At 46.8% G+C, this 22,315-nt stretch overlaps 1 long non-coding RNA gene across 5 annotated transcripts in view; it reads left to right on the forward strand.

Moving 5' to 3' along the window:
• The window catches only part of LOC119088632, a 68,688-nt gene that overhangs the window by 23,567 nt on the left and 22,806 nt on the right, over nucleotides 1-22,315 (forward strand). The window lies entirely within an intron of this gene.

Raw genomic sequence — 22,315 nt, forward strand, 5'->3', positions numbered from 1 at the left:
GTAGAGGCCAAGGACGGGGCTAGGATTCCTCAAATCTACAGGATAGTCTCCACCCATGAATTATGTGACCCCAGTGTCCATATTGCTGAGATTGGGAAATTCTGCTTGAGATCCACACAGTCCTTATTCCCCCTTCCCATTCTAACCATGTGGAACTCCTTCCTGGCTCCTTCTGGTCTCTCCATGTCCTAAGTTAACAACCTTACAATGCTGTGTCATTATCGTTTAGGTTAGAAGCTTACTGACTGATAGAAAGAACATGCCTTGTCATCCCAGGACAGGGAATATGGCTCCTAGCGTGGCTGACTGGGGAACCAGTGCCGAGATTTCAGTCCCAGACTCTGTGGCTTGGGGTCTTCCACCTTGAGCCGACTGCTAGTTTCTCTGTGCCTCTGTTTCCTTTTCTGTAAAGTGAAGATTCCGAACACTTAACTTTATTTAACGTAGATTTCCAGGAAGAGCGGCTGCTGCATTCTAAAGTTAAATCAAAAGAGGAAGTAGAAGGACCGTAAAAGCCCAAGGGTGGGGGGAATGGTGTGACCTGGCTGGCGGACTCATGAAGTCACCTGCGCGAGACCTGCCTAGGCTGGGGTCATCCAACATTCCGTCTGGAGGGGAGAGGATTCGGAATGCCCCATCCCTCCCTAAAGACCCATGGACAGTTAATGGGCACTGGGGATGGGGAATGCTTTTCTCTAAAGGTGTAGCCTTGCTCTGGTAAATAAACCCACTCCTACTCAGCAGGCTACCCTAATTAAACTCAGTGGGTCAGAAAAAGAAAAAAAAAAGACAAAATTAGTAGGAAGACTTGCTGGGAAGGAAAAAGGGGTTCAGCAGGAGTGGGAGGGGCCAGAGGAAGTTGAAGGATTCACAACACACCCCCACGGTCGCATATACCAGGCGGACACTTCTGCCTAGCCAATTCCAAGTCAAGATAGCCATTTCTGGGTCAAGGCGTCTCGCGTGACCAGGATCTGTGACATTACATGGTCACGTAAGCGCGCAACGTGACCATGTGATCTACGCACATGCGTGGAGTAGTGACGTGACCTGGCCACGCCCCCAGCCGGTTTTTAAAGCGGAGCGCCATATTCCCGGTTCTCTCTCTCTCTCTTCTCTCCTCTTCTCTTCCTCTTCTCCACGCATGTGTCTCTCCCACAGGCCTGCACACTCTCTATCCCTTTATCTCTAATAAAACTCTTATAAGTGGATTCTGTCGTGTTTCGTGACGTTTCCTTGCAGTGTAAGAACACAACGCAGCTAAATAACTAACAGAAGTAATGGTGGGTGTAAATGTATGAGAAAGGATCAGTTACTAAACACTTAAGCTGAAGAACAGAAATAAGAATACACATAGTGCGTTTGTGTGGTCACGGGGATTAAGCCTATGGTCTTCCACATGCATGCATGCACTCCACCACTGAGCTATAACCCTAGCCTTCTTTTTATCTTCTTATTTTAAGACAAGGTCTTACCAAGTTGCATAGGCTAGCCTTGAACTCTCTCTACAGTGCAGGCTGGGCTTGAACTTGTGATCTTCCTGCCTCCACCTCCTGAGTAGTTGGGGTTTCAGGCCTGTACCTCCAAGCCTGGCTAAATATTGTTGGCGAAGGAAAGGGGTGTGTTGCACTGGCCATTCCTCTCACTCTTGTCCTTCTGTCTCAGCACGAGATTATTTCCCTCAGCAACTTCACAAGTTTTCTGTCTTTGTAGCTTAATTTTCCTAGGTTCCTATTATACCTCTAATCTCTGCAGAGAAGAATTGCTAACATTTCTGGAAAAACTGGTGGGGTTACATTATAGGGCAAATGAGAGGGGGCAAATGTTATCTGAACACATGTCTCAGGGACACTTTCATTTCTAATCTCACATGTGGGATATCACACACACACACACACACACACCACACACACACACACACACCACACACACACACATGAGTGTATTTAAATTGAGAGTTATTTGAGGTCTGGGGCACAGTCTGTAGCGTACTGTGTATCACAGCCAAGCAGTGTCTGCTCTGGCATAGTTGAGGTTGATTTGACGTTGAAGTAAACAAATCCATGAGTGTTTACAGAACAATTAGGCCCTATTTTCAATGCTGTGGCTAAGAAATTTTGACACAATTACCGAACAGTGGTTTTCTTTGTTCTGTTTTTGAAATTCCATAGCAACACACCAAAATAAAGCTGTTGTTAATTCTTACATCGTCTCAGAATCGAAGAGCAAGTGTGTCCGAGGATGGAGCCAGCACATGGCTGGTCACCTCTCAATGTGGCTCCAAGAGTGTGACCTTGGTGAATCTTTGGGCACTGATAAAAAGAGGGACTTTCGTAAGCAGAGTCTACTTGCCCAAATGGCTTTCAATTGGTTTTTCTGGTTGGTGCTTCACATGCAAGTTCATCTGCCCGTGCACTGGCCTTTGTCTCCCTGCCACTGAGGAGAGCCGTTCAAGTTGTGAAGTGAATGCTTCCTCCCCGTCTGCAACAGGAAACGTGATATTCTTGAGAAAACAAAGTCAGGGAGTGCCACACGGCGTGGTTTCTTTTGTTTGTTTTCTTAAACAATCGCATTTTCCGGGAAAGTCCATTAACTTCCCCCAAGTATGGACCGTCACCTATAGCCCAGACAGCGTATCTTAGAGCGGGGTCTTCTGGGAGCTGAGCTATGGTGGGTGTTGAGGTGCAGAGCAAATGTCCTGAAGGCTGATTTGAAATGTCTCGTTGGGTCCATGTCTCCGGTAGTTTCTTAAGCCTCAAGACGCTGCGTCCTTCTGTAGAGTGCCCGTTCATCCGGGGTGCTTGTCTCCTCTCGTCCCTTATTTGAAGACCTTGGGCGAGAGAGAGCGCCTGCGTGCCTGTCAAACCTGGGGGCTGCTAAGTGTTATTTTAATTTATCTTCATCTAAATTCCTCCTAGAGCTGCTTTTGAGACACAAGACTGTCTTCTTAAGGGTACTTACTGTAAAGCAGAGTGAGCTCTACCTCTGATGAGGGCAGAAGAGACCAAGCTTGATGGGTTGAAATCTCTAGACAAAGAGAGTAATTAACGGCTTAATTGCCTCTTCACCCTTTCCTTTGTAAGTAAAAAAAAAAAAAAAGTTTTTCTCCATTTCTTTAAAAACTGTCTGGCAAAAAATTGAAATTCCCAATGGTATTTTATAGTTAAGTTAAAAAAAAAAAAAGATAAAGAATAAACCAGAGCCCAATTTCTCCGTTCCATTTTTCTTTTTTTCCTGTAACATCCGTCTCACCCTGCAGACTCGTCTATTGATTCTACCTTTAGTGGCGTTGGAAGTTGTAGCCATCTGTGGAGAGTTCAGTGGCTTGGTGGGATTTCCTGGTGTTGCTCTAAATGCTGATAAGATACATGGCCAATTAATGAAATAAAAACAGCTTTGTCAATAAACAGAAGCAAACCCACTTTCAACATTTGTTCAACACGCATTGCTTCTCAGGCCTAGACGAAATTAGCGGGCAGGATTAAAGAATATATTCGTCTTTTATCCCATGTTTGAGTACTTGATCACAGAGGCATGGTTTAATCCAAACATCAATAGCACCTCGTCAATTGCATCAGGGACAGCTGTCAGAGTGGACTTGGGGTTTGTTAGAGGTTTGTGTTTTATCCTTTTTTAAGGTCACGGAGTATTTTCTTTGATTTTTGATGCTGAAATCTTTCTTAATCTTCTAAACTTGAGAAACATCTGTTAAGATTTAATGGGGTGGCTTTTGTCTTAAAATTGGAGGCTGTCTTGCAAATCTCTCTACCTCCTTTTCTTCCTAGGACCCAATTAGGAAAATGGGGAGTAGGGGCCCAGGCGACACAGCACAGGCCGCTGATGAGCCCAAAGCTCTCAGCTGGGCCAGAGAACAGCTGGGCACTGCTGCTCAGTGCGCGCTCGGCAGGGCTCGAGCCTCTCAATCGCCCACCGCTGGGAAGCCAGTGTTCCTTTTGGTTTGTTTCTCAGTGATACTAGCAACTTCCTTGTAGGATGTCACTTAGTCTGGATCCGAGTGACAGATTTATGGGTCTTGCTGAGTAGTAATGAGACAAAAATGATGTAAGGAAGGAAAACAGCTGGAAATAGGAATTTTAACCTTTCCCCCTACGCCTCCTTATTACCAGTTGAACAGTGTCAACAAAACGTAGCATGTAAAATAGCTGGAGATACAGTAACAGCATCTAAAAATGCACAGCTCCCAATCTGCACAGGCAGCTGTCCCCACTGCTGGCGGAGGGTCTTAATGATTATCCTCACTCAGACACCAAATCGCCACGGCTTTCCTAATGCAGGCGTTTACACGAAATGCCCGCGGTTTGAAAAGTTCTCCGATCAAGCCCTCACCACTGGAGTCAGACTTGTTTCTGTTCAGCCCTGTCTGCCGTGATGTTGTGTGTGTGGCACACAAGCGCCGAGGCCCACATGTGGAGGTCTGAGGACGGTTTTGTGGGGTAGGTTCTCCCCACCTCTATGTGGGTTCTGGGGATCAAACTCAGGTCACCAGGCTGGCGTGGCAAGCACTTCGTCCTCTAAGCTGCCTCACAGACCCTGCTTCAGTCTTATGTCGTCTTTTCACTTTTTCAACTGCTGGGGAATGAACCTTGGGCTTTGTACACACTGTGCATGCGCTCCGTCACCCGAGTGAATCCCTGCCTGGTGCAGGTCAGACTGAGCTCCTCAGAGGGGCAGGGAAGTGTGTCTGCCCACTGCTGGAGGGAGGTTTGTTTTCTTTTTTTTGCCCTTGTTTTTCAAGACAGGGTTTCTCTGTGTAACAGTTTTGGCTGTCCTGGAACTAGATTTTTAGACCAGGCTGGCCTTGAACTCACAGAGATTTGCCTGCTTCAGCCTCCCGAATGCTGGGATTAAAGGCGGGGGAGGGGGGCAGTTAGTTTTTTTATGAGAATTTTTAAAAAGAAGATTTATTTATTTTATGTGCACTGTGTTTTACTTGCATGCATGTCTGTGTGAGGGCATCAGGTCCCCTGGAACTGGAGTTACAGACAATTGTGAGCTGCCATGTGGGCGCTGGGAATTGAACCCAGGTCCTCTGGAAGAGCAGCTCTTAACTGTGGAGCCAACTCTCCAGCCCCCTTGTCTCTCTTCTAATTGAAGGCTCCCCACATCTGGTACCAGGTTTAGGTACATAGTGGGGCAGGAAAGACGGACAGTCTTCCTTTCTTCTCCTTGGACAGTCTCTAACTAGGCAAGGGGGAGAAGTCTCATTGTTATAGATAAATGTTAATGGATAATTAATGCTGTTGTATCCGACATTGTTTGAAATGGTTATTCATGTATATTCACCGCTAATCTTTGCCATGACCCTATGAAGTAGATGTAATTCTTATTCCTGTATTAGAGGGGAGGCCAAGACTCAGAGAGGTTGAACTGCTCACCAGGCTCACTGTTGAGGGGCACAGGGCTAGTCCTTGACCCAGGCAGCGTATTCCTAGGAGCAGCAGACACTCCACATTTACCCAGCAAGCGAGCCCCGGACTTGGGCAGGTGTCTTGAGGTCCATCAGCTGCATCTGTGTGGTTTTTGGGTTTGTGGGTGCTGTCTCAGAAATTCAGTCAGAGTCTGGACTCCTGGGGGCCAGGACTGCCTCGGCTGCTGTGCACAACACCAGAGGTGGGTTTTAGCAAGGGGTGGTGTTCCTTTTGGACAATTCTTGCCATTTCTGACAAGGTATTAACAGCATGTAGGGACCCAGCCTGTCATCCCCATTTCACGTAAGAGATACAGCAGGGGTCCCCAGGAGGAGAGTTGTGAAATAAAGGGTCCTGAGTGGAAAACAGAAATGTACCCTGGGGGACAACAGAGAGGAAGCAGCTCTGGTCTCATGGGGTCAGGGTCATTGGCTTGCACAGAGATGGAAGGGGAGGCTTCGTTGGTGCCATGGCAACTCTCGTGGCCACTGGGCTACAGGCCGTTGAGTCTTTCCATCGGCCTCTGGTTTCTGGAGTATGTGACTCCAGAATTCCCTTCCGGAAGGTGAGTGAATCTCCCAGATCCCTCAGGTCCCTCCCCGTGGAAGGCCTTGGCTGTGCTTAGGCATAGACTGCTCAGTGTGTGGTCTGTTTTCAGCCTGTGCCCATGCTCCTGACTTGCTGGGGCAGCTAGGACTCCTTTGTGTCTTGCTCAGCACATGTACACTTCACCTGGAAGCTGCGTTATCTTTTGATCTGTCAAAGCAGGGTCATTGTTTTATGGAAGAAAACACTAGTGTGCACATGCTTTCCGACGCAAATAGTACACATTTGCCATCTTCTTCTAAGCCTAAGTTCAGGGCCTACCTGAAAACAAGGGCTCCCTGAAGAGCTGAAAAAGATGATGGATCAAAGCTACCTACATCAGTCTGTTTTACATGGCTATAACAAAATACCAGGGGCCAGGTAACTTACAGAGTAAAAAGGTTTATTTCAGTCACAATTCGTGTGGTTGGAGGACCCATATGGCACAGAATCCTCACAAGGGCTCCAGGCTGTGTCATAATGTGGTAGAGAAAAGGAATGGGGACATGTTTTGTATTGAATGGACCAAAGTCACAGGGCTGCCCCATCTGAAGAGAACTGACACATCCCATAAAACTAGCATCAATCCCTCCTGCACGTGGAACTTCCACAACCCGACTTGCCGCCCACTAGGTCCTGCCTCTTAGTGGCTCTGCCATCTTGTCACCACACTGGGGACTGAACATCTAGCCCATCTGAGCCATGGTGAAGCCACATTCTGTGTTTGAAAACAGGGGCAATAAAAATCTTTTAACGAGGTGGTGAGTGGCCTTTAAGTCCCCAGTCTGTGGTTCATGTCCTTTCCCTGTGGCCCGGTCTGCTGTCTGAGATAACTGAGGCACCAGGATGGGTTGAGAGGAGAGCAGACTTTGGACGAACCAGAGAGAAGCTGTGCTGGAGGTCTGGATGCAGAGCGTAGCCCTTCCTCTGGGCCCCGCAGGCCTCTGGGTAGCGGCTGTGACATGGTGCGGGGGTTCAGGCCTCTGCCCCGTTTGGTCGGTCAGAGGTGAAAGGTCGTGAGTCCTGTGGCATCTGACGTCGTCTCCAGAGCTCTCCTCTGCCCAGCCCGCTCAGCTTGGTGTCTCCTTGGTTTCCTTCCTTCCCCACCCAGCAAACACATCATCTTTCCAGTCACCTTCTTGTCGAGGGCTGTTTGGAGTCACCACTTCCCCACGGGACAGACCTGAGTCATCCCGCACGGGGTGGGTAGTCATGAGGAGGGGACGTGTGGAGACAGGCTGTGTGTGGGAGACTTGGCTGTCACTGCCAGAAGTTTTGGAGAGAGTGAGACTCAGTTCCAAGTACGGCCCTCAGTGCTGGGTAGTGCCTTGGTAGGGGACAGAAGGGAACAGGTAGAAAGAGGGGAGTGAAACCCACTTTGTAGTGAAGAGAGGCCCGAATCTCCAGAAACGGGGAGACACAGTTTTAACTTGTAAACCCGCCCTCTGGACTGAGAGCCTAGCTCTCAGTGCTTGCCGCCCGCCTAGTGTGTGCGCCGCTCTGGATTTGACCTCCAGCACCTCAGAACAGAACCAAACAAGCCTGCCTGTGTGAATGACATGGACTGTTCCTCCCCCTGAGCCTGACCAGACAGAGGCACACGATGGACATTCAGGGGAGGCTGACGATCCCCAGCATTGACTGCTCTTGCTACTGTGAATCCCACACATAAAAGGCCAAGTACCACTTCCCTCTGAATTCTTGAGGAAATTGCTCTCGTATACAGCACCAACCTTTGGCTGGGTGACAGAGACGGAGTGTCGTCTGCATGCCATTACCAGGCTGTGAAGTCTAGTCTGAGCTGCCTTTTTGGAGTTTCCAATCTTTTGGGATCCTTGGAGGGTTGGCCTGTGGGTCAGGTTTGTTTAGTCTGGTCCACAGTGGTGTGCAGTGGCCTTGGCTGCAGAGCCTACCTAAATAATACTCTATCTGTGTGACTCCCAACCATCCCTTGGAGTTGTGGACGCGTTTCGTTTTTCTAGGAGGCAAGGCCGCATTGGATTTCATTGTTAATAGATGGTAAATTGTTTCTAAAAACAACCTCATCCTTGCTTTGAAAGTTAGCCAGAGTTCAGAGGGCCCCAACTTTAAGGGTGATTATCATTTCCCTGGGAAAGATCACGCCCTACTTCTGTGTTTTGCGTCCACGTTACACACTTTTTGCATTTCTTTTGGGAGACTCATCTGAACATCGGCTATTTTAAAAACTTGTAATTGAAGGATAACGCACAGGGAAAGTAGCCTCCATTGAACGTGCATGGTGACTTTTAATAAACACGGAACAGTGCGGCAACAAGAAATAGGCTCTCCTCGTCCTCCACTGGAGTCCAGACAACGTGCAACTTCTTATGTTTATAGTTTATTCAAGTGTTTCATGTATTAGGACTGATCCGTTTTTTGTCTACCATCTGACTCAGCCAGTACAGATGGAGAGGGAGAAAGCTTGTCTGATCTTTGGATAATTAGAAATAGTGCATGTGAAGTCCTGAGTGTGGCCTTGCTGCGTCCGATGCCTGCTCTGCAGTTTGACCAAGCTTAAGTTAACATGGGGCTCACTTGTCCATGCCTCCTGCTGAAAGCTCAAACCGTGTTCCTTTACATAGTTCTCACAGTAAAAACCGTCTTATGGGCCGGAGAGGTGGCTCAGCAGTTAAAACACTGTCTGTTCCTCCAGGGGACCCAGCACCCACGTGGCAGCTCACAATTGTCTGTAACTCCAGTTCCAGGGAATCCGATGCCGCCTTCTGGCCTCTGTGGGCAGCAGGCACGAAAGTGATGTACGGATCATGATGTCCGTGAAGGTGAAACACCCATACACATAAAATGAAATATTAAAAAGAAAATCTACTTCTAGAACATGAGCCTGTGTGATAGGAGTCTGTCTAGCTTATACTCTGGTTTTCTGACCAGTGTGGACACTACTTTATGAATGTGTGTGCATATGTATGAACACACACGTGCCTGGGTGTACACGTAGAAGTCAGAGGACAACTTCCCAGAGTCGTTTCTCCCCATCTACCATGTGGGTCCTGGGGATCAAACTCAGGTCATCAGGCTTGGTGGCAAGCACCTTAACCTGTAAAGTCGTCTCACTGGACCCTTTTTGCAAAATTTTGAGTCAGAGGTGTTCAGGAGTAAATGGGCCCTTCTCCCCAGCCCTCCTGTATTTCAGAAAGAATCTGTCCTAAGCCCTATATCTACAGGCTTTTCCCTCCTTTCAGAAACAGTTCAATTTCTTTCTTCACAAGCCCTTCATCTCCCAGAACAGCTTTCATTACAGCAACATAAATAAAAAGTGACATAAAATTATATAGCCTTGTGTAAAGTAGTTTAAGGAAAATGTCTTTTATGGCAGCTTTTATGATTTCACCAATTAGTTATTAGACTTTCTCCATTTTGAATTTGCTACCTTCCCAGTCATTCTCCACTTTCCTCCCGTCTCTCCTCTGGGTAATGATGCTCGGGCTGATGGCCCCCACTTCAGGCCAGCTTTCTGGTTTCATGGAGGCATTCCATTACAGCCTGTTGCTAGATATGGGCAAAGAAAGACCCGGGTGTGGGAGGGAACCGGCACCGCGTGGTTTTGAGTGAGGACTTTTGCCCCTGTGTGAGCTCCCTGTCCTAGGTCGCCACTGAGGCTGGTGGCAGGTAGACCGACCACAGGGTGGTATGGCAGTGGCTGGACCTTAAGCTGATAAATCCTGAGACTTTAATGACTTTCCAAACATTCCCAGGAAGTGTGAATAGCAGAGATTTACTCCTGCCAAAATTTAATCATGCAGAAAAAGTAAAATTTAGATCAGTGTATAGATTATTTTTAATGTGATTGCTCGACAGAGGAGGCCAGGGAGCCTGGGCGAGTCTAGACCATTGCAATTTGATTCATTTAGGGGAATCGTGCTTGGTTTGAGGCTTTGGCTTGGGCGAGGCTGTTCTCTCTGGGAGTGCATGATGTCATTGTGTCGAGCATGTCACAGCCAAGGCATCCTGGTATTTATGTTGGCCTCAGATCTAGCTCAGAGTACATGGCAGCCTCAATTTATTGCTACTTTAACTTTGTTTAGTCATGGAGAGCTTTTATTTATGTTGGTAAATTTCAAACAGTGGCCAACAGTGACCACACAATGAAAGGGCCTGCAAGATTCATCATCGATAAATCACCTTGTTGCCGAGTTTCTTTAATTAAGGAAAAACTCCGTCTGTTGATCCCTGCGGTTTCTGGAAGGAGAGCGGGGTGGGGAATGCTTTGATTAATCCATCTATCAGCCCAGCCTTGGAAAGTGAGTCTCCTGTTTCTGATTGTAGCTGGGCAAAGACCTAAATAAAAATTTATCTTGTCAAAACCTATGGGCTAACTGAAAGCAAATAAAAAAGTTTTATGACATCCACATAAAGTTAAATAAATAGCCAGAGAGTGCAGCGCGTCCTACGGATGTTCCTCAGCAAAGCGTGCAGCTGTTCTGGGAGGGGGGAGACCAGCAACCTGAAGAAATCACCTTTAATGGGCCACTCGTTATTGTCATCATCCAATGTGCATCTTGTCTAAGGTTCCAGGCTTTAATCCCTGGTTAAAACCAAAGACTGGGGCTTGAGACTGGCTGCTGTTTGAATTAACCAGGCTAGAAGGCACAGTGTATGCTGTTTCAAAACAAACAAACAAACAAACAAACAAACAAACAAACAAACAAACAAACACCAACCCAAAATACAAAAAGACAAACCCCAAACCCCAATTCTTCAAGAATTTTATCAAGTATACAGTGTATTTAGATCTTATTCACTCCCCCCGCCCAACTCTTTCAACTGCGCTTCTAAAGGGGAAAATGTGGACCTCGCAACTGTCCGGGACCTTTTTTTATTGATCTCTGCCAGGTGGTCACCCTTCCCCTGGTTGTCACAGTATGGGGGGGAGGGTGCAGCAGTAGGGGATTTTTGTGTCTGACAGGACCTGGGATTTCATCTCCCTTAGGACTCACCTTTCAGGTGTTGTCTTCCCTTTGCTGTAGAAGTCTAGAGGAGCATATTGGGCCAGAGGGCTTTTCCGTCAAGTATAGACTTCTCTCTGGGCGTGCGTGGGCGCACAGTGCAGTACATTTTATTTCTAGTTAAAAGTGTCTTTGAGCCAAACGAAAGACAGCAGTTGGTACTGAAGGCCAGGGCTGCTACAGGAATGGGCCTAGGATGAGTTGCTTTCCTTTTTAGGTTGTGGTCCAGGCTTCAGGAGCCATTCACAGCAAAGGGCACTCTCTTGGCACTGGAGGTATCTGGCAACCAGTCCCTGTCTGTCTCATAGAACTGAATGGTCAGTATGGACTCATGGGAGTCAGATACTGCGAGGGCTATCTCCTTGGGATCCTTGGTGCTGTAGACTTCTACTTTGGGGCATGGCATGTGTTGACAGAATAAAGCTGAGTGTGAATGTTAGCTGACGGGTGTGCAGGTCGTGGCTTTTTGGTTCCTCCATCCAGCCTTTCACAGTGGAGTATGGCTCTCATGACGCAGTCCGGCAGTCATGTGTGTGAATGGGAAGCCTGCTCTCCCAGAGTCTAGTTAGGAGAGCAATGGGAAGGGACCCACATTCTCACTTAACTACCTGGGTCAGGGCCACTGAGCTGGAAGGCTCTGAGTTTCCTCAGATGCCAAGGTATCCCTGGATCTACAACGCAAAGCTGGCGAGTCCAGGTTGCTGGCCAGCCTTGCTTTAGGCTGGGGCACAAACGTTTGCTCAAATGTGAAACCATTTCAATGTAAGCTTTATAATTTGAGCCATAGGATTTGGCAACAGATGGATTAAAAGTTTTCCAGACACACTTCATAATGACTGTGTATTAGTGAACTTTTTAATCCCCTCTTTTGTTCCAAGAGGTCATTCAAGGGTACTTTGGAGCCACTCTAGTTGCCCTCTGTATTGGAAAGGACTCCAGTTTGGTTCAGCATGGAGGTCATAGGTTAACATCAGGGCTCTCAACAGGGTCTAGCAGATACAGGGCAGCAAGAAGACCCCACCTTGTCCTGAGGAGGATTCCAACTTTTTAAAGATTTATTTTATTAAAATTGTGTGTGTGTGTGTGTGTGTGTGTGTGTGTGTGTGTGTGTGTGTGTGTGTGTAGGCCAGAGGAAGGCATTGGGTTCCCTGGAACTAGATTACAGGTGATTGTGAACTACCCTACATGGGTGCTGGGAACTGAACTCAGGTCCCCTGCAAGAGCAGCATGTGCTCCTAAGCACCGGGCCATCTCTCCAGCTCCCTGAGGAATTCTGGTTTCCTTGAAAGATGCCGGCTTTGATGGAGCTCAGGGACCCACTCCCGCAGGATGCCACGGTGAACACTGTCATCCCTCCCTCCTTCCTGACAGGAGACTTTGCTGTCCTTTCATCATTCCCTGGGCGAGACAGAAAGTTCTGTCACATTGCTAGTCACTCCATGATCTTTTGTTTGCAAAAATGTTCTTAATTCAATATTACCACCATGGTTCTTAGCCTAGGATGCCCTTCAAAATCTCCTGGGCAGCCTTAAAAAATATTGATGCCCAGGCTGCCCCCTGGACCAATGAAATAGGAATCTTTGGGGACAGTGCCTAGACATCAGTAATTTTAAAAGCTCCCCGGGTGATCCTAATGGGCAGTCAGGGTTGAGAGTATAGATATGAAATATGCAGTTCTGGATAAATAATGAAAACTTCAGATTCGATTTCAAATTATGGTTTCTCTTTTCTTCCTGTGGCCTGCAGCGCTGAGCGGGAGTGGAGGGCAGGGCCACCTGCACTTCCTGCTGACTGTCCTGTGTTTGGGGGTGAGTGGGGGAGGGAGAGCAGGAGCAGCATGGAGAGTTGAAGTTGATTGGCATTGATGCCTCCTGGCGTGGGGGTAGGGTGGGGTGGGTAGCCTTTTCTAGCTATGGCATACTTCAGAAAATTTATTTTTTGATTGACAAATAGTAATTATGTATGTTTTGGATATATAACATGATGTTTTGATCACAGAAAGATTCAATCAATTTAATTAAATATCCATCGTATCACCAACCCATTTCTTATCGTGAGAACATTAGAACTCTATTCTTTGATCAATTTCCAAACACACGATACATTATTAGTCACTCAGGTCCTCATCACCACAGAAATGTTATTTCTCTAGTCTAACCACCTTTCTCTTCTGTGTTCCTGTAAGATAGACATTCCTTAGTTGAGAAAATACAGTGTTTGGCTCTCTGTGCCTGGCTTATGTTGCTTAATGTTATGTTATCTAGGACCATCAGTGCTGTTGAGAGTGACAGAATTTTTTGTACTATGTACAAGAGGTAGAGGCCGTATGGGCATCCATTAGCATATGTGCATGTCTCATCCTAGTCAACTATTTGCCTCTTGAGGGACACGTAGGTTGCTTTTGTCTTGGCTATTGTGGACCATGCTTTGATGCCTGAGGGAGGGCAGACGTCTCTTCACCATACAGACCCAGTTCCTTTGAATATATACCCAGCAGTTCATTGCTGGATCAGATGGTCACTTTTCCAAAGTGGCTGTTATAATTCACTCTGGCAGGTGTTTAAAGCCAGCTCCTTATAGGGTAGGGACGAGCATTTGTGCATTCTCCAGAGACTGCCTTCCTTTCCCGGGACTTTCTTCTCTGCAGTTGCCTCTGGGTTCTAACGGTCTGATCTGCCCTAAGAAGCTTTCCCTGGGTCCCAGTGGCTCTCCAGGTGACTTTCTCAGGGAAAGCTCTTTAGGATAGTGCCAGATTCTGGTCTTCAGAATTGGTACTCACAGCTTCCCTTAAGCTTTCCCATATAGCATTGTGCATCAGCTCTATAGATTTTAGAGGACATTGTGGAAAAACTCTTTTTTTTTTAATCAAATGAGTATTGCACATGCGCATGCTCCCACGCACTCCTCTGCCAGCCTTCCCCTTTCCTAGAATCCCTGTGTATGTGCATATTACCCCACTCCCCAGATACCAAAACATTTCCTCAAAGCCGTCTTTTCCTCTTAAAAACTAGCCAGTTGTACCCGAGTCAGTGAGGAACGGCCAGTGTTCCCCCTGCTTTAGGGATGAAAGCCGGAAGTCACTTCAGCTGGGTGGGCTTGCTGTCCTGCTTTGGACGGCTAAGCACCCTGCTGTGCAGGAGTAAAATTGCCTTGTTGAGATCTCTTAATTTGAGTAGTGCTCTCTTGATTTGTGGCCTGATCCTGTCTTCAATGCTGTCTCACTCAGGTAGGCCATCTCTGCCTTCACAACTGGTATCCATACTTTCCCCTGAGAATTGCATACACATCGTTAAGGCCACCAGTCTCTGGTACCCTACAGATTTAAGGGACTCTGGAACAAGCTCTGATGGATCTCTTTGAAGATCTTCCCACCAGATTTGTGGTGAGGGAACTACTACCTAAAGAGCAGCTACCCCCCAACATTTGTCCTGTTTTTTTTCTAGAGTAAGAGAGTGAGTTTTAGCTGTAACTGTGGATGCTTTCCCAGAATAAGGACTATTCTTGCTTCCCTTGCAGCTAGGCTGTGCGACCAAAGTCATTGGTTAGTGGCATGTTGAGTGTGGATGACGTCCAGGAATGTCTTTGAAGGGTAAAAGCACCCCCTTCTCATTACCCTTTTTGGCTGAACGGATGCAGCCAGCTGGCTTAGAAGAGCCATCTGGGTCCCAGAGTTGGAAGCTCCATGCTGAGGAGGTCCAGCAATAAGTTGCATGCAGCTGGGGCCTCTGATGACTCATGCACAGAGTGACCACTGAAACATCTGCATGAGAGAGAAGTAAACATTCATCTTTTAAGCTCCACTGTATATGAGAGCCTTTCTGACATTCACGATTAAATTTCTTGCTCACCCATATAGAATTTTGTCCCAAGCTGTGAAGCACATTTGTCCTGAATGTGAAGCAGGAACCTCAGGAGGATATAGGCTGCAAGGACCCAGACACCACAGACTAGAAAGATGGCAACCCTGTGAGGTAGGAGCAAAAACATGTGGTCAAATTGCATCTCCGAAGACAGGCCAGATGTTTGCGGAAATGGTTTTGGAAAATCAGCATGCTGGTGGTGCTAGCCACTCCTGCTGCAAGTGGCAAAATCCTACTACAGAGTTGAACTTAGCCAAGAGCTACGGTCAGTGAGTAGACATGGAAGTGTCGCTCTGCTAAGGGACAGACCCTCCTGCAGCTGAACTCTCATTGGACAGTGTCTAGCCAGTGAGCTGAGGTCTCTCGATGTTGAAGAAGCTGTGCCTGTACCTACAATTGAAGGTATTCTAAGAAGTGACTGCAAAATGGCAGCCTAGCATCTTCTATACGAGTTCTCTGCCCTGGAGCTGGAGTGACAGACCAGCAGGTAAAGGCGCTTGATTCCCAGACCCCACATAATGGAAAGACAGAGCCACTCCCTCAAGCTGTCTTTTTGACCTCCGCAGGTGTACTGTGGCCCACACATCCATACACATAAAATAATATAAACACGAATGTGAAACAGGAGAGTTGGTAGTTGGTTGTTTTTACTCTTTTGGGGGGCCCACCACCCTGCTCCCAAATAAATCACACACACACACACACACACACACACACACACACACACACACACAGGCTTACTCTTTCTTATGAATGCCTAGCCTTAGCTTGGCTTGCTTCTAGCCAGCTTTCTTTAACTTAAATTATCCCATCTACCTTTTGCTCTGGGCCTTTTCCTTTTCTTACTTCTGTAAATCTTACTTTCACTCTTTTTTTTTTTTTAAAAAGATTTATTTATTCATTATGTACACAGTGTTCTGCCTGCATATATGGCTGCAGGCCAGAAGAGGGCGCCAGATCTCATTACAGATGGTTGTGAGCCACCATGTGGTTGCTGGGTATTGATTCAGGACCTTTGGAAGAGCGGTCAGTACTCTTAACCGCTGAGCCATCTCTCTCCAGCCCTTACTTTCACTCTTACTCGTGTGTGGCTGTGTGGCCGTGTGGCCGTGTGGCTGTGTGGCTGTGTGGCTGTGTGGCTCGCCCTTTCTTTTCTCACTCCTTGATCCTCTCTTGCTTCCCAGTCCCTCTTTTTCTCTATTTCTTCTTCTTCTTTTTTTTTATTTTAAAGATTTACTTATTTATTTATTGAGTATACAATGTTCTGCCTGCATTTATGCTTGCATGCCAGAAGAGAGCACCGGATCTCATTGCGGATGGTTGTGAGCCACCATATGGTTCCTGGGAATTGAACTCAGGACCTCTGGAAGAACAACAGCCAGTGCTCTTAACCTCTGAGCCATCTCTCTAGCCCCTCTCTATTTATTCTCTCTGCCCGCCAGCCCCATCTATCCTTTCTCCTGCCTTGCTATTGGCCGTTCAGCTCTTTATTAGACCAATCAGGTATTTTAGACAGGCACAGTAACACAGCTTCACAGAGTTAAACAAATGTAACATAAAAGAATGCAACACCTCTTTGCATCATTAAACAAAAGTTCCACAGCATAAACAAATGTAACGCATCTTAAAATAATAGTCTACAACAAGAATTCTCTGCCATGCCGTGAGAATTAGCCAAGCTGGATGTGAGGTCAGCACTTCCTGAGTAGTTGCCACTGTTCCCAGCTAGAGTGTGAGGCCAGCATGCAGGTCAATGTATATGAGGTCCAAGATATCGGGCTTGACAACTCTGTGGTTCCCATATGTACAGGCGAATACACTGGGAGAATTCTATTAAGAAGCAGAAGTCCACAGACCCGCCTCAACAGTCCTACCTGGGCTCTGGAGCTGTGTTCACAGAAAGGCTGCAGAAGGCAGTGAGTGATGTGTTATCCAATTCCAGCTCTGTCGGCATCAAGAGGATGATGGTTAAGGGCAAAGTTGCAGGGGAAGCCAAGGGGAAGCAGCCAATGGGATCGTTCTTAGAAAGGTGAATGATGGCTGCCTAAGAGTCCAAGCAAGGAGTGCACGTCTTTGTCCAGGGTGAGCCACCCACTCCTGCCCAGTGGGACGCGACAGGTTGCCCACTGGTACCTTCTGGGCAGTCCCCATTCTCCTCTCTTTCAAATTAGAGTTTTATCCACTTTGTCTGGTTTATTAGCTACCATTTCTATTCAGGTATGTGATGGAGAGAGAGCCCACAGGTCACCCAGCCATCGGGAGCTCACTTGGGTTAGTGGCGAGTCCTGAGCCCCAGCCACGCACTCCAGGTTGGAGCTGGCTGAGGTTGCTGCTGCAGTCGGTGTCTTTTCGTTATATTCTAACAAGGATTCATGAGGAGATTGGGAGTACAGGTCGGGGGAGTCTAAGCAAGGGCTTTCTCACTGCCTGTCTGCCCTTTCTCCTTCTTCCTGGTGACGTATTCTTGGAGGCTTCCTGGAGTAAAGGTCGCATTTCCCGGTCTTCCTTGTCACTTATCCGGGGCACTAACTTCTGTGCCTCCCCTTCCCCTCTTGTCTTTCCTGCTAGTGGGAGGGTGGTGGGTCTTTCCTAGCAACTCTGAACTGTCAGTTTAGACCCTTGCAGGAGACGCAGTTCTATACCTTGCAGGAGGCATTCACTTGGGTTTGCCTCCTCTTGTAGTTGAACCCAATGAGTAGCACTTTTTTAAATTAAGCTTTCTTGTCTATTTTCTTCTGGTGTTAATAGATAAAGCACACGAGAGTTTCTCAACACCCTTCCCTCTCAAAGCACTCCCCATCTACTTGTGGAAAACTTTCAGGTGTGGAAGAAATGCCCATCTCTCTTCTCCTCAGTCATCCCCTGTATCCAACCACCAAGCCAGTGAGTGCCTAGCTCCAGAGAGTCCCCTGCCAACACACCCGGGTTCTATATGTAACTCCACAGATGAGTACTTCACGGGAGATCAGGGCCCCCCTCCAAAGCAGAGGTGACATCTTTAAGCCAAGCAAGAGCTTCCTGGCACACTTTATAGTGATGATGGAACTAACTGCGATAGTGTTTGACCAGGGGTAGAGGCCACCACGTGGGGACAGACTGGAAGACGAAGCTACCACGTTTGGGAGAGCAGGCCTGAGAGATGGAAAAAGCTGGGTGTTTGATGGTAGTGGATTAGGAATCAAGCACTGAGGTTTGGTTTCGAGTATCCCGTGTTTATGGAGGGAAGCTTTACGGCTTGGGCCATTGGCTTGCTCTCCGCTGTCTGCCTGGCACGCCAGAGCACTGAGCCGCGTTCACAAACAGGGCCTGGCAGTACCTGCTCATCCTGAGCTCACCTGGTCAGAGCACTTCCTGCTGCTGAGTTCTCTGCAACCCTGACACTAATCTTCTGGGAGATGGTCTAGCCTTGAACACTCACTGCTTCATGGTAAGCAGGGGTCAGTCCCTCCAGGAACGACCCACTGTAAGTCCACACAGTTCAGCAGAGACTGAGATGCACCTATGAACACGATTTCCGGGAAGGCTCGCAGCTCCTGGAGTGAGGAATTTGTGGCCTGTGGGTACAGCTGGGGCTCTGGCACAGGCCCATCTCCAGAGTGTCTTAGCAGGCTGGCAGCCCGTCTTACTCTCTCGGCTCAGCCTGGCCAGCCTTGGCCACCACGCTTTTGGAAGAATAGAAAGACGTCTTGGCATCAGTCCCTGGGCTGTGCAAAGTGTGGTTCAAGGATTACCTGGGAAACCGTTAGACATGCAGAATGTCAGGCCTGCCTGACCACCCACTGAGTCATAAGATGTGTTTGACTGTCTAGGCAGACTGTAAGAAAAGGAAAGCTTAACAAAGTCATTCTAGCTTGCTTTTTGAGTTGTCTGTTATGATTTGGAATTAAATCATAACATGATTTAAATAATTTGAAAATTATTTAAAATGTGTTCCTTAAAGGCTCACATCTCAGACTATGAGCAAAATGCAGCGATGTATATTTTCGAAAATGTCACAATGAAACCTGTTATTTTTGTATACTAACTGAAATAATTCTTTACAGAAAGCTCCAGGCCACAGAGAGCTGGTATTAGCAGGTGTCTCAGAACCACAAAGAAATGGGGTCCATTGGGAGGTCTTAAGGTCGACTAAGCCCATCCCTCAGGAGGAACCAGGCCACCCGGGTCTCTCCTGTTTTGTAAAGTGATGCTGAGATGTAGTAGGCTCTCCCCAGAGGCCACACCAGTAAGGCTACTGGAGGCCATGTGCTAAATAGATCTCTTTATGAGGTTAACCTGCCTCAAGCATTTCATTATAGTAATGTGTACCGAGTAGTTACATCCTCAATTCCTATTCCAGGTCTGAACTCTCTGGGGCATGATTGACAGTGGGAACACTCATTATTTAGTTATTTGTTGTACGGGGAAACTCCGCCCCCACGGTGATGTGGCCCCAAGGGCTGAAGAGGACAATTGCCAGCATCTCTACCCAGATCCAGATCGGCCACTTAAAAACCAAACCTAACTGTGCGGCATTGACAGCCCCACCCGGGAAGAGGCTCCTTTTCTTCTTCCATCTTCTTTTATTAGGAAAGTAATATTAAAATATTAGCATTTAAGACAAAAATGAATTTTATATAGGTTGACATTACCTTTCATCCTTGTCTACATACATATTCAATTTTTACATATTTGATTCAATATTTTATGATTCAATTTTATAGTCTACGCTTTCATTGACTATTAGGTTGAGATGCACTTGCATTCTACCGGCCCCTCCTCTTTTCCCCGTGGTTTCCTGTCCTTTGTCTCAGGATGTAACTAACATTAGAAACTGAATTCCCATGCTGCAAACCCTTCTCTGTTCTCACATAAATAAATATGGAATGTATAAATAAGCAAAATTCCATTTTGAGGTCAGGTTTTCTTTTCTGTTTTAACACAAATCAGATTGTCTGATGCATTTATTTAGCGGATTGCCTTTTCTCCCCTTTACTATCACGGAGTGCTCTCTGGGTCAGCAGGCATGGAGCTACCCTACAGTAGACTCACACTGCTCTGTGGCGCGCATGCTCCGAGATTCTTCCACCTCTTCCTTGTGATGGGTCCTCAGGCATTTCTGGTCTTTCCAGCTGTTTCTGACCTGTGGAATCTTATGTAATGTGATTTTCACCCCTTACTATGGACACCTGTGAGGGTTATCAGCAGGTCAAAGGATATATAGGCTATAGTAAGGTAGATGCCGAAACAGGTAGCTCCACACATAAACAATGTTCCAGATATAATAAGATGAAACAGGCCAGGTTCCTGTCAAGTTCTCCGGAGTCCCTGCTCCACAGAGTCATTCAGAAGTCCAGGCTGTCTGGTATCTGTTGCCATTAACAGGTGAGTCTGGAATCACCACTGAGCGAAGGCATCTGGGAATTCTAGTTTAGGTGTGTCTGCGGATGGAGAGCCGGTGTTTGTGAGTGGCCGGTTTCTGCTACAAAAGCGTTCATGAGTGTTTGTGCACATGGGAGCAGGCTGCTTCTGACATGATGGTGACAACTGGCGTGGCCTCTGGTAAAGCATGAAGGGACCAGGGATGAAAGGGATGCCAGAAGAATCAGTCTTTACACTTTTCTAAATGTGATACTTTCATTTTAATTGTCCTGGATATCAGTGTTTAAGTATTTCCCTCAAGTTGAATAGTCATCTGGCTAATTCACCTCTTTTCCCTTTGCTTTAACTCATCTGTCTTGTTATCTTTCTGGCTTTTTCCTCTGGATGAATTCATTTTTATTATCTCATTTATCTCCCCCTTCAGTTTGTTAACTTTACTGTGTTTTAATACTCTTTTTTTTTGAGGTCACCCTAGAATTGGAATGTTTATTTTATGCTATGAAGGTTTTCCCTGCATGTTGTCTGTGTGCCACATGTGGTCAGTGCTTTTGGGGGACAGAAGAGGGCGACACATCCCCTGGACCTGGAGTTACTGACAGATATGAGCCCAGAACCAGGAATTAAACCCAGGTTCTCTGCAAGAACAGCCCACGCTCTTAACCACGGAGCTGTCTCTCCAGCCCCAGAGGTCACCCTAGAATTAAAAAACTCCAAGGTAATTTTGAATAAGATGAAATAAGCTTGTAATGACTTTGAAGTAATTCAAGATGGGGAAGTGAGTCTACAAGAAACAAAACAGTGAATAACATTATACTTGGAGTATCTGAGTAAAAAGAACAGACTTTGTGATTATTCTGCAAGCTTGAAGTTTTTCACTATCCAAAAGAAAAATAGTCTCTGAGAAATGTTGTAGAGAGAATCTCCAACAACTCATAGTAGGATTCCAAACCCTGTCTATTCCACTTTGCATAATAGCCCCAAATGAGGCCTCTAGCATAAGGGAGCATCCATGTTTGAAGAACACAGCACATATTGTGGGGTGGATTTTCAGTTTCACATGAAATGAGCATTGGCTTTGAGCCTACCATCTCTGAGGCTTAGTGCTTACAAGCAATGTCAAGGGCATTCTATTTTTTCTTTTCTTTGTGCCTAATTCTTCAGTATTTTTGAAATGGGTTTTTACCACATGCCACAAGACCACCCTGCTAGTCTTGGTCCTGAGTATTCCACACAAAGAATGAGTGGACAAGGTGGAGTCTCCTAGGATCCCACCCCCATAAAGATATTAGTGGGATTAACATTAGATGCCAGGCGTTAAGCTCATACAGTGTTTCATGGAATTCTCTAAATGACCCTGTGGAAAGGTACAATCATTGTGCCATGTTCTCAAAACAAGAAAATGGATGCTTGGAGCGTTTACATATTTCCACAAGGTCACACAAATAATAACTAAGGTACAGGCCTAGACAGGGCTTGATCCTGGGCCAGTTGACTCTGAAATGTGAACTCCACTGTGAATGTCCTATGCTACTTGAATTTATAGAGATTAAGTTAACTTTAGGTCCTTTGAAGTACTAAAAGAACAAGCAAAAGAAAAAAAATAAAGGTTCCTATGAAACGATAGGGGTCGGGGATATGATCAATTGCTGGACTGCCTGCGTGAAGCCCCGAGTTCCATTTCCAGTGCTCAGTAAACTGGGTGTGGTGGTGGCAAACACTAGTCCCAGGACTCGGAAGGTAGAGGCAAGAGAAGCATCAAGCTCATCTTCAGCTTCACGTCAAGTTTGAGGTCAGCACACGCAACAGGAGAGACCGTCTCCGCCACATCCAGCATGGCTTCCAGGGGACTCGGATCTGACTGCGGGTCGTGAGGGAATGAAGAAACGACAGCTGTGGACAGATACACAGACAGAAATCTGGGATCAGGTGGTCTGAATTCCCTTCTGCAGAAACTGTACTGCTCTGGAAGTTAGTGTGTTTATTATATACAGCTGAACAGAGAGGCAGGGGTGTGGCACACAGCTGAATAGGAAGGCAGGGTTTATGGTAAACAGGTGAATCCAGGAGACAGGTTTAGCTAACCTCAGTCGGAGCA

This window comes from Peromyscus leucopus, chromosome 10, assembly GCF_004664715.2.
Source record: "Peromyscus leucopus breed LL Stock chromosome 10, UCI_PerLeu_2.1, whole genome shotgun sequence".
NCBI classification, from domain to species: Eukaryota; Metazoa; Chordata; class Mammalia; order Rodentia; family Cricetidae; genus Peromyscus; species Peromyscus leucopus.